The following is a 13,791-nucleotide window of genomic DNA, read 5'->3' as shown; positions in this document are numbered from 1 at the left end:
TATTATACATGTCAAATTTAACACTAAGAATTTCACAAAAGGATCGTCAAACATTAAAAAAAAATTGTATAAAAAAATACTAGTCTAGAATTTCTAGAATAAAATCTAAATGTCAAAAAAAGCATAAGTAACAAACAAGTAGATAGTATTACATCGGAATATCAATTTCCTCATCAATAATCAAATATACCTAATAAATAAATAATCATTTCGAATAACAATTAATCCCACGTTGTATTATCATTCATGTAGTAACACGTAGAAAACAAAATAAGCGACGGCGACCTTAAAGGTGCCGCCCGCCTCCTTTTTTCTAGCGACGTGCTATCGCCGGATACTCCCGACACTCTTCTGGCCCTACAGACAAAACATCCCCCAGGTCCCACCACCCCGCACATCTTGGACCCACCAACGGCAACCCAAGCCTGCCTACAAATAAAAAACAGAGACGTAATTGTGGGTATCTTGTCATTCAAAATCGGTTCTGCTGCAGGCTTGGACGGACTCTCACCCCAACATTTAAAAGACCTCACTTCCCATTCCACGGGCGACGCTGGCGAGCGTCTCGTCGAATCCCTTACTAAATTGATCAACCTCATGTACACAGGCAACGTGAACCCAGAAATAGTCCCGATTCTGTACGGGGCAAATCTCATCGCACTCACCAAAAAGGACGGAGGGGTGAGACCGATTGCCGTTGGCTCAAGTTTAAGACGTCTCGCCTCCAAAATTGCAGTCAGGTATATCATTTCCAAATTAAAACCACTTTTCGAACCTGTTCAGCTCGGTTTCGGTATAAAAGGAGGTTGTGAGGCAGCCGTCCATGCCTTACGTACTTACCTCTCAAATTCACCCTGTGATGTGCTGGTCAAAATTGATGTTCGGAACGCCTTTAACTCAGTAAACAGGGACACCTTGCTGGCTGAAATAAAGAACAATATTCCCGAAATCTACAACTATCTCCTGCATTGTTATGCTGACCCTACAAATTTGATCTACCGCGAAAATGTATTATCTTCTGAAGTCGGTTGTCAGCAAGGTGATCCTCTCGGGCCGGCAATATTCAGTTTGGCTATTAATCCAATTATTCAAAATTTAAAATCAAAATTTAACGTCTGGTACTTAGACGACGGAACCCTGGGAGGCGACCTCGAATCAGTACTGTCAGATCTCTCAACTATCAAATCAAAATTTGAAACAATTGGTCTAGAATTAAACGATAGCAAGTGTGAACTTTTTATTAACAACACCTCTTTAAATTTTTCGGATATAAAACCAAAATTTGATCTGCTTACACCACACATTAAAATAACAGAAAAAGACTCTCTTTGCCTCCTTGGGTCTCCTATCTTTGAAGAATCCTATTCAAAATTCACATGCGATACTACCTCTAAATTTCAAACTTATGAAAGTCGTCTTCTCGAAATTAGTCCGCATTTCGCTTTATGTATTATCAAATTCTGCCTTTTCGTACCAAAATTAATGTATGTACTTCGCTGCTGCCCTTTTACAAAATTTCTAAATTTATTAACTCCTCTGGACGACTTGATAAAAACTAATTTGGAATCTATCTTGAACTTGCAGTTTAGCGAAGAGTCCTGGACCCAAGCATCGCTTCCCATTCGTCACGGTGGGTTAGGGATCCGCAAAATTTCAAGTGTGTCTACACCGGCGTTTTTATCTTCCGTTCATAGTTCAGCAACTCTCATAGGAAAAATCCTGAGGGCCTGTCCTCCAAACTATGAGATTACTGGCTTAACGGAGTCTAAAAACGCCTGGTCCATCGCCTGCCCGGGTAAGGATTTTCCCGAAAATCTAAATTCGCAAAGGGCTTGGGACGACATACAATGCAAAATTATTTATGACTGTCTTTTAAGCCGCAGTACAGGTTCTGCACGCGCCAGACTGCTAGCAGCCGTTTCCAGGGAGTCCGGCGCCTGGCTGCACGCCTTCCCGTCGGTCCATACCGGCACTTTCCTGGAACCGCACACTCTGCGCGTTGCGGCCTGCCTGCGACTCGGCGTCCGGGTCTGTGCTCCACATAGGTGCCCCTGCGGCACTGACGTAGACGCCCTCGGACACCACGGGCTCTCCTGCCAAAGGAGCGCCGGCCGCTTCTCTAGACACGCCGCGCTTAGTGATATTCTCCGCCGGTCTCTTGCCAGCGTCAACGTACCAGCTCTTCTCGAGCCTCCTGGTATTGTAACAAGAGATGATGGTAAGAGACCGGACGGAATGTCACTAATTCCGTGGAAGATGGGACGGGTGCTGGTGTGGGACGCCACCTGTGTGGACACCCTAGCCCCGTCTCATCTCCACGGCACTATTGCAAAAGCCGGCGCGGCGGCAGAGGCGGCCGAAAAATTAAAAAAGAACAAATATAGGGGTCTCGGCCCCGAATACTATTTCGTACCCTTCGGTGTCGAGACCCTTGGCCCGTGGGGTCCGACCGCGTCTACACTATTTAAGGATTTATCCAAAAGGATAGCAGACGCCACTGGTGATCGTAAAGCTGGCAGCTTCCTCGCACAAAGAATAAGTATTGCGATACAGCGGGGAAATGCTGCCAGCATCTACGGCACCATTCCGCAGGATAGTTTGTAATTATTTATTTTTAGATTAGTTTTATTTATTTTTAGATTTAGTTTTTAAGTTTTGTAGGTTAGTTATTTAATTATGTTTTAAGTATCATTTTTGTTTGTAGGTATTAAGTTTGTATACACTAATAAATTCTCATGTGTGTATTATTATGATAATATCATATACACCTTTTATCGCTCACTGCTGAACATATGCGTCTCTTCTAGTACCTCATCGTCCCGGTCCTGAGCTGACATACGTAGGGTCAGACAGACGGTCAAAAGTGACAAATTGACAATATTTAAAATATCGTCCACCCTACGAGCCAGGCGCTGAAGAATAATTTATAAAATACCGGACAAGTGCGAGTCGGACTCACCCACCGAGGGTTCCTTTTTAGTTTTTGTGGTTATAGCGGCATCAAAATACATCATCTGTGAAAATGTCAACTGTCACGGTTCATGAGATACAGCCTGGTGACAGACAGACGGACGGACAGCGGAAGTCTTAGTTTTTACCCTTTGGGTACGAAACCCTAAAAAATATCTCACCTCACTTTATTTTATTATTGCAAAATATCTCAAAACCGTAAACTATATTCTCAGCAAAGCGAAATTTAAACCAGCAGAGACGATACAGCATATCATCCATCTTTCGGCCATTGTACCTACAGTTCCCGCAAAAACATCTATACAATTTTCACCCTACACCATTGAGTTACGGTTGAAAATCGCATACATATTTATGGATCGCAATAGCAGAACTAGTCAATAAATAAGGAGTGAATAAAGCAACTGTAACGTAAGCTGACCATTCATCATAACTATCTATATTTCCTTTGGGACGATACAGTAAAAGCATACGACATGACAGACATATATCCCAATAGACACCTACGCCTTACGCTGCGTCTTACGTAAGCGAACAACTCGCGAACGTGACGCGGCGCGGCGCGGCGGGCCCAAGGCGTTCGCGTTCGTAACGCCCACGTAGGACACTTCTATCTTAGGTACCTATCAAAGGATTGATTCATCCCGCGCCGCATCGCTTCGCGTTCGCGTATTGTACGCTGTACCTAATTATATTCCATCGTATTTTCACAAAAACGTACGAACGTTGTCTTGCTATTTCAGTCAGTCACGGTACAAAAAGTACTGAGGTTGCCTGATATAGCATGACAAATACGAACGCTACTGGGAAAATACAATGGAAAACAATTATGCACTAGGTACATAATGTACGTGACGTCAATTTAAATTCATCTTTAACCGAAAATAGCTTTGTTTTTTTTTTATTCGCTGTAGGTAGTAAGTAGTTAAATAACTATAACCGTTTTTATTCATATAATTTTTATTCCTTATCTGTTTTGTGTTAGTAATGCTTTAAAAAAAATTACCTAATTCGAATTTTCAATTTTGTTAAAAAATAGGTAAATAAATAAATAAATAAATGTTACAGAACATTTTTTACACAAATTGACTAAGCCCCACGGTAAGCTCAAGAAGGCTTGTGTTGTGGGTACTTAGACAACGATATATGTAATATATAAATACTTAAATACATAGAAAACAACCATGACTCAGGAACAAATATCTGTATCATCATACAAATAAATGCCCTTACCAGGATTCGAACCCGGGACCATCGGCTTCATAGGCAGGGTCACTACCCACTAGGCCAGACTGGTCGTCAAACAGGTAAAACTACACAGCTTTCGTAGGTCAGGTAAAACTACAGTCTACAGATATATGTCTGTACACTACATAGTCCATTAATAACCCAATATGCGACGTATGACCAAGGGATAAGATTCAAAATATAATATTTATAGACTCTCCCGCAAATTCATACTGCATTTTCCTTCGATAGAGATATCATGTTGCATGTTGCACATTTTGCCTCAAGCTTTTATACTTATATATGCTGTTGATTTTTGATAGGACATAATTACATACATTATCTATGAATTATACGACCTTTTGATATCTGCAATCCGCATGTATTCAGAATCGTAAAATAGGATACCATTTCGATTTCAATATCAATGCGCCACGTACGGTGTTCTTCAACCAGAAATATCACTTCTGACACTAACCGACCGTATCCATAAAAAATCGAGATCAATTTATAAACTGTTAATTGAATCAGAATAAGCCTTCAGGACATTTTGAACATTGAACATTGAACATTGAAAACATTTATTTTCAGGCAACTATTGGCCCATAGATAAATACCTTAAAACTAGCATACATATTAATACAAAATATATCTTAAAACTAAAAACACAATTATGGCTGCGATGCAGTTCGCAACCCCGCAGTGTCAGGGAGCCGGCCGCGGAACCGCCGGAACTTGACACCCTTCGACCAAAACCGATCCCCCCTTCTATTGACTGTACTGCGTAAGAATTATTATTATATAATCTGTGGTACTGTTAACACTTTTAGGAAATAAATCCAAATGAAACACCATAGATTGTCAAAAATAAATCTATATAAAAAATATCCCAACTTTTATACTAAATACGTCGTTATAATGGCGTCAGCGCGATCTAAAAGTGACTCTGTTCAGTACAGCGCCATCTATCGTACGTGTACCTATAATGGTAAACTGTACATTTGTACAATGTGGACGCGAACAGTGTAGTTTCGACAAGTAGTTTAACGGTACGGTAGATTCGTTTTTTAACGACGTCGGTGGCAATCAAGCATATGACCCTCCTGATGGTAAGCAGTCACTATAGCCTATGGACGCCTGCAACTCCAGAGGTGCTACATGCGCGTTGCCGACTCTAACACTCCGCACCCTCGTTGAGCCCTGGCAACCTTACTCTCCGGCAGGAACACAACACTACGAGAAGTGTCTAGTGTTATTTGGCTGCGATTTTCCGTAATGTTTGTGTTAAATTGTATATTTAACAGCGCCATCTATCTCACCTCTTACGTACTTTATCGAGTCTAGAATCCCTAGATGGCTTAATGATCTACATAAACGTACCTACTTAGTTCCCTACAAAGTGCATAGGTGGCGCTGTAATTAGTTTTAATTATTTTAGGCTAGTTAATTTGTGATGTACTCATGCCACTTTTCGAATATACACCATAAGAAGCACACGCTGGTTTTTTCTCCGACTCCCTCAAGATCCTCCGACCTACGCCCACGTGCCATCAGTTTGGTTGTCAAAACTTGAAAAACAGTTTTTTTGGAATTATATTTTTAGAGCTGAATACAGGCCCTGTAATAGATTAATGCTAAAGTGGTTTGCTAAGGATAGAATTTCCTTGTAGTGCTTCGGAAGTGCAGAAAAATAGTTGGTGTCACTTATTACTTAATAGGGTTATTGACAGCTTAAAATGTTAGCGAAAATACTGTAACAAGGACGGTGTGATCAAAATAATCGGGAGGTTGATTGTAATTTTCACAATTTGTTATGGTTTTAAACTGGTTTTGAAACGATCTTGATTACATGAGATACAACCTAGTGAGAGACAGAAAGACAGACGGACAGCGGAGTGTAAGTAATAGGGTCCCGTTTTTACCCTTTGAGTACGGAACTCAAAAAATCATATGAAACACATGCACTGCAGTATTTCTTAAGTTTTTTTTAATTAAATTCATTGGATTGGATAGCTCTTATAATTTTAATAGTACATTTCGATGCTAGTGCGGAAGAATGACATTTCCGCACGTGTATCGAACGACGTTTTTTAATACAGTTGCGAAAAAATAAGAAAAACATTGTTAATCGTACCTACACTAAACAAAAGTGGTAACAGTGACAGCTCGGTTAGACGTCGTCTTTAAGTATATTATATCTATGGGCGTTTGGCAGCTATTCCGTTCCATTCAGTCAACTTATTAAGAACGGAATTTTCAATATTGAATATTAAAAAATAAACGTGTTATAATGATGAAGAGGTAAGTAATTAAATATGAAATATGTAATATTTTTCGTATTCTTACATTAACGGTAGGTTTTTATGCTGATTACGACGTTTAAAGGAAACTAATATTAACACTCATCAATAAGTAGTCGTGAATTGGAACAAGTATAAATTTAAAAAAATTGGAAAAGTAAAAAGCACTAGTTCGAGATAACCAACTTTCCGCACGCTAAACAGCTACGTAAAGTAGCACTTTTTGAGCAACTGTATTAAAAAATGATGTTTTAGGCAAGGCTTTAAAATAATATTATGCTGCATTGTATCTAAAATTATTTAGGCTCTGTAAATGTACGCACATATATCAAAGTTATCAGATTCCCACATAAACAGTGAATAAATCCTCCAGTGTATAGGCAAGTCAATTAATACCGTTGACGAGGGTATTATTCCTTAAATCATAACATAACCATTAATTACATTTATTTGGTGAAGGATTTTCTATTTAGATGACGGCTGAATGGACTTAAGTAGGTCCATTTCTGTCTTTCAATCTCTGAATATACTTTGAATGGCTGCAAGTAGGTTTCGCGGAGAGAGATGGATTATGAATGGGGAGAGAAGGTTTGAGAGGGGGGTGAGAAGGGATTTCAAGGCTACTGCTACAAAAATAATGTATTCCAATTTAAAATGGAGCTATAGTAATACGCATAATAAAATAAAATCGATCCAATAATCTTCCAATCACTTTTGTATGAAAACCCCTCTCACCGCAAATACGAGGCACTACGGGGTGAGGTGGGTTTTCCTCTTTATCGTCAAAGTTATGAAATGGAACTACCCAAAATAAAATAGAAACGTCCGGAACGCTTATTATATACACCATTCAGTTTTCATATGTAAAAAATAAAATGTTATCGAGGTTTGAATTTCAGTTTTGACCCTACTCACCCCATTTTACGGTACAGGTTTTTACGTAATAAACCTTTGTGAGGAGGTAATAATTCATGTCAAAACAGCAAGATTATTATTTTAACAAAGGCTGTGATAATACAGGAGATAAATTCTTAATAATGGGACAGTGAGGGAACTTCAGCAACAGTTACACTAATAACTTTTGTTCTTAAGAACAACAGAGGCCGAAACAATATTAGTGTACCTACGATATATTACGTATCGGACGATTTAGTAAAATTCTCTCTTCTTTGTCGGTTCCTCAAGGCGGGTGTCATTCTGAATCCCTAACAACGTTTGTCCTAAAGTCACTTGCCCTAACTGTCCTAATGGGCACATGCCCTAACGATCAATTTTGTCATAACGATTCTTTTCCATAATGTAAGGTTCTGAAAAATGGTTAGGTTTTAGAACTTCCTGCCACAAAAGTAGGTTAGGTTAGGGTTAGAACTGCGACCCTCGCAAAAAAGATAATATGCTTAATAACATTAGGATAAGTAATCAATAATTAGGGAAACCAAAATTATTAGAAATTATTAGATTATTATTAGATTAGGGTTTTTAGTGTTAGGACAACTGATCATTATGACAAACAATATTAGGGAATGCAAAGATAGGAGAAAAGACTTTAGGGATTCAGATATAGATCCCCTCAAGGCTGAGGGTCGTGACCATCAGGAGTGCAGTTCTTCACCACCGCTCTCCAACCCCCCTGTCTTGGGCCAGCTATTGCCCCCTGGATGTTGTCTCCCGTAGCGTCACGTATAGCATCAGACCACCGAGTTGGAGCCCTGCCTCTACTTCTTCTCCCTTCGACGCACCCAACCAGAACGAGCTTTTCAAAATTGGACGGGTCAAAAAAAAGTAATTTTAGAAAAAAAAAGCAGTAAAATTACAAGCTTTTATTTTAGTTAATTACGTCGTGTAGGGCTTGCAATTCTCGGGTTTGCATTGGCGGTGGCCATAGAAACTCTGTCATAAAACAACGCAACTTAAGGGAAGGTCGGGTAAAGCGAACACCCCAGGCAAAGCAAATTCGGGCTCCCAATCCTAAACTATTCGACTTTATCGCACCACGCGCCTATATGATGTTCAGGATCTTTCGCTCAATGAGCGTCAAGCGTCAGAGGGAGCGGTCGCTGCGAGCGTCGTCGGTGAGGAGGAGTCAAAATGTGTTGAGGTTTGTAGAATCGTCTCGTCATCATCATCATAACTTAAGAGCTTTGCTTTTGTCGGTGTAATCGCTAATCATTTTTTTTTCTTGTGCCAGTCTTTTAATTTCCTCATCCAAAGGAAAGCAACCCATTGATGATCGTTTGTCTTTTTCCATCATTTTGATATTTGTGCTTGTTCGAAAAGAACAAAATTTTCCACATTTCTTACTCTTTTCAGAAAAATATCTACCTTAACTCCAGCAAATTTACACCGAATTTTCTCCCAATTTTTCTTAACCTGCAAAATTGTGAAAATTTATTTGCCCACGTGCTCTATTTCCTCTTTAGGACAACATGTCGCCTTAATCAAATTATACTCAAAGTCTGAGGAGTTCAGTAGGGATGTGCCATAGGGGAAATTTAGGGAATATTTATAGGTTTACCTGAGACGGTGTGTATTGGTACCTACTTACCCTGTGTGGATACACATCGCTGTATGGTATGGATATACAATACTTACCACCCACCTGCGATAAGTGGTAGCGGCTGAGATAGGTAGTGGTGCATAATGGCTCCTCTACAAGATGGGCCAACGCCGGCCACTCCAAAGGACGCATTTATGCGTTAGAGGGAGCAAGTGATATTGCTATCTCATTCTACCGCATGGCTGCGTCCCTTGGAGTGGCCGGCGTTGGCCCATCGTGTAGAGGAGCCATAAATGAGGCTACGTACAGTAAGTATAACAAAGATAGACATGACTGTCGGGTGCACTTCTTATTTCCATTTTTTTTTTTGCAACTCTATCCCTCCGTTAGTCCTACCCTTAATCGAATTTGGACTCACAACAGTCCAAATTCGATTAGTTGTGAGACATACTAATATTATTAAGATAATTTTATGGTTTAAGTACGCGGCAAGAGGCCATCGTGAATGCTATATCTACTTACCTACTCAACACTCAGCACTAATAGCTTGAAAATGGAGATCTATTAGGCTCAAAAACACGTGAGTTATACCTTAAAATTAGCTTAACGAGTCCTACCGTTCGTCTCTATAATATCTCAACGTTAAGGTGGCCACTGACGAGCCTTCCAACAGTTCAAATAGCGTGGCTGCAATCCAAAATCGGTCCGTGAATGTCAAAAACGTACAATGTTTAATATTAGGATGCCGTCCATTTGGAAGGCTCGTCAGTGGCCTGCTTTAGCATTCTTAAAATATATTATATTCCATTGAATCGGGAACTTCCCGGGCAACTTTCCGGTTTTCAGTGCATCACTATTCACACTATCAGTTCGTGCGATTTTGGGCTTTAACACTTTGCCCGTCAAAGTTGTAATTCCGCACACGCGCTCCCATTCCTTTTGATAGTAAACGTCCTATGTTACTAGGATATACACGGCGCTTAGGACGTTCTGTAGATATTATGACCTGGCGATTTGCCAAGTCGGCTTTTCCCTGGGAATCGCAATATTTGAAACGCTTGCCAAGAATGGCGGTTACCGTCAATAATGTGTTATCTGTAGTTATTTATCTGAAGAATGTTTCTGGGAAGAGTGGATAGGACAACTGGGAAATGGATGGATGTAGGTACAGCCCTCGAAGGGCTAATAAAAAAATCTGTAGTGTGTAGGGTCTTCTTCTTGTCTGTTCATAAATTACGTCATCTATTTTTGTCGATTTTTGACCCCTCCCCCCCTTAAAATCATCCAAAAATCATGCTTCGAATGACAGCGTTTCCTCCTACGTCATCATGCTACTATCATTCGATGTCCAGACCTCCCCCCCCCCCCCAATTTGAAATGACGTAATTTATGAATAACCCCTTCCTCACGCTATCCCGGCATTTTGCCACGGCTCATGTGAGCCCGGGGTCTGCTTGACAACTAATCCCTAAAATTGACGTAGGCACTAGTTTTTACGAAAGCGACTCCCATCTCACCTTTCAACTAGAAGGGAAACTAGGCCTTATTAGGATTAGTCCGGTTTCCACCGAAACTGAACTGGACTGGTAAATATCAAATGATATTTCATACATAAAACAACAAGTTCCAAAAAATTCATTGGTACGGGCCGGGGTTTGAACCCGCGACCTCCGGATTGAAAGTCGCACGCTCCTACCGCTAGGCCACCAGCGCTTTTTTAGGGTTCCGTACCCAAAGGGTAAAACGGGACCCTATTACTAAGACTTCGCTGTCCGTCCGTCCGTCCGTCCGTCCGTCCGTCTGTCACCAGGCTGTATCTCACTAACCGTGATAGCTAGACAGTTGAAATACTTAAAACAGAATAAAGTAAAGATTTAAATGGGGCTCCCATACAACAAACGTGATTTTTGACCAAAGTTAAGCAACGTCGGGAGTGGTCAGTACTTGGATGGGTGACCGCTTTTTTTTTGCTTTTTTTGTTTTTTTTTTGCATTATGGTACGGAACCCTTCGTGCGCGAGTCCGACTCGCACTTGCCCGGTTTTTTGAATTTAATAATAAGACCTACGGCCCGATTCCAACCCAACTTTAAGATACGTCAGTTAATAGATCTAAAAAAGATATGTATTAGATATGTCAGTGTCAAACAAGTGTCAAAATTGACGTTTCTCCAAACAAATACGTCACTTCTGACACTTGTTTGACACTGACATATCTAATCCATATCGTTTCAATATATTTGACGTATCTCATTGTTCGAATACGGCTGCTAAAATTTAATGGTAAAAATAAATACCTAATGATTAGGTAGGTAGGTAATTAAGTGTGTAACGAAAATTTATTTTTTCCAGCCTTTATTTACATAAATAAACGAAAAGGTTGATCTTACCCGTCCCTCAACTGGTATTACATACCATGCCTTTTTACTAAAATACAATTTAAATAATTTAGTAAAAAAGCAAGTCCTTTGAGCCTACTGATGTGGGACGTGCAAATCCTTTTGGGACATCTAATTGACACCGGAGGCTTTGTGGCTAAAAACATCAGGTTAAAAATATAAGCTTTAATTTAAGTCAAAAGAAGGGGAATTTACAATTTACATATTAAAATTAAGCGCTGGTGGCCTAGCGGTAAGAGTGTGCGACTTGCAATCCGGAGGTCGCGGGTTCAAACCCCGGCTCGTACCAATGAGTTTTTCGGAACTTATGTACGAAATATCATTTGATCTTTACCAGTCGCTACATCGTGAGGAAACTTGCATACATCTGCGAAGAAATTCAAAGGTGTATGTGAAGTCCCCAATCCGCATTGGGCTAGCGTAGGGACTATAGCCCAAACCCTCTCGCGCTCGAGAGGAGGCCTGTGCCCAGCAGTGGGACGTATATAGACTGAGATGATGATATTAAAATTAATCACCAACGTAGACCACCACCGGTGGGCACGCCGTCCTCACCTAAAAAAAAAATTTACGTAATGTTTTTTGATATTTTCCTTCCTTATTTATTAATTTCTGCGTTTAATTCTGAAACTTTAAAGTGGTAACATTAAATGTGGAAAATACTGTAAAATAATATTTATTGGACGCTGTAGTGCAGTTCATAAAATAATGACATGTTTAGGTAAAGCTACAAGTAGGTAGTGCTTGGCCCTAAGTACCGCTTATTCGCATAATTCCTTAATCTTAAGTTCATTTTCATATAAATCCAGGCGCGGATCCAGCCCTCAAAAAGGGTTGTGGTCACAGCCACTCCAAAAACAGCCAAGTGCGAGTCGAGGGTACCTGATGATCCCCGACCAATAAATTCGCAGAGGGATCGCAAGCGATTTATTTCAGTCTACTTATACACACTTAGATAGATTACTACGCTAAAAAGCTAAAAACTAAGCTAGAAATAATTGCCCCTGTTAGTAAATATATAATTCTTGCAAATAATTAGGGCTCTGTATTCAGCTGGGGTACCTAGCCTAATAATTCTCCGACCAATTTTTAGCAAATTGTCGATTCGCTTACAACGTTTCGCCGAAAATGGTTTCGCAGAGTCAATTATTCGTAGATGTAACTTTTGGTCGACTAACTTTTGGTAGACTCTTGATTCACATATCATTCAGATCGCTTCTGTGTACTTAAATTAGCAAACCAATTTGGTAGAGTAATCTTTTCATCAAGCAACCTTCAGTCGAGTAACGTTATATGTATAACTTTTTTTAAAGTTTTTGTCAAGTGGCACTCGATCACACTACATATAAGTATTGTGGACGGTTTTGCCTGTAGACACTGCCGGTATTTAAAGAACTACTAACGATAGATAGACTACCATCGTGAACTTAAAAAAATGCATTTGCTTATGACTCCTCTACACGATGGGCCAACGCCGGCCACTACAAGGGACGCAGCCAGGGCCGGATTAAGCATGTGGCCCTAGGCAGTGCGAGGCACGGGGCCCCTTACAGTCAATTCTGCACACACAATATTCAGTACAGGGAAATAAGTTTGCGTTTTTAATTTATATACAATCGCAGAGCAAGTGTTATTTTAATCTTCAAAACTTCTATGAAATTATGACTTATAATTAGCACTTGCACTGCGTATGCCTATCAAAATCATTGCAGACTTTTCTTGGTCTTACTCTTACAAAAAATTGTGAATTTTTTGTTAACAATATCGCAAAAAGGCCGGGTATCAATCTTCATCTGGGCCTAAAACTCCGAAGTGAAGCGAAGTTAGGACACCCTGACTAACGAAAAATCAAGCTTTATTTGTCTAAAGCTTTGCATACTAAACGATGATTTCGAGGTCTTTGTAGACCCTGGAGACAATATCAAGTCCATAATAATTGCTGAAAAGTTGCACCAAAAATATTGTCCATAGGTACAAACCCTGCCTATGCAAACAGTAGTTGTACCTATGGACAAAAATATAAATTTTAACATTTATATTTTATGTCTATGGTTCCTATTTAGCTAACGTGGGAAAACTAGTCTGCAATTATAGACTATATAATAATTATTCAAAAGAAATAAATAAGTTTATGACATTGTCAATAGTTTATGATTTATGAACAAAATAAGGCCAAAATCTGGAAAATGTCTACATGTAGAGCACATGCCCCTACACTTAAGTAGTCGGAATTTTACCAAAAATGGCATGCGATTTTTTGTAAGGTCTATGGAGCCCTTTCCATGCCCATATAGACCTGCGCTCTAAAACTCCTATGACAGTCAAAGTCATTTAAAAGCTGGCATGGCACGTTTAAAATTTAAATTTAAGACTCCATAAGTTAACAATTTTAAAAAAATG

This window comes from Cydia fagiglandana, chromosome 21, assembly GCF_963556715.1.
Source record: "Cydia fagiglandana chromosome 21, ilCydFagi1.1, whole genome shotgun sequence".
Lineage (NCBI taxonomy): Eukaryota > Metazoa > Arthropoda > Insecta > Lepidoptera > Tortricidae > Cydia > Cydia fagiglandana.
This window is presented reverse-complemented; position numbering follows the sequence as displayed.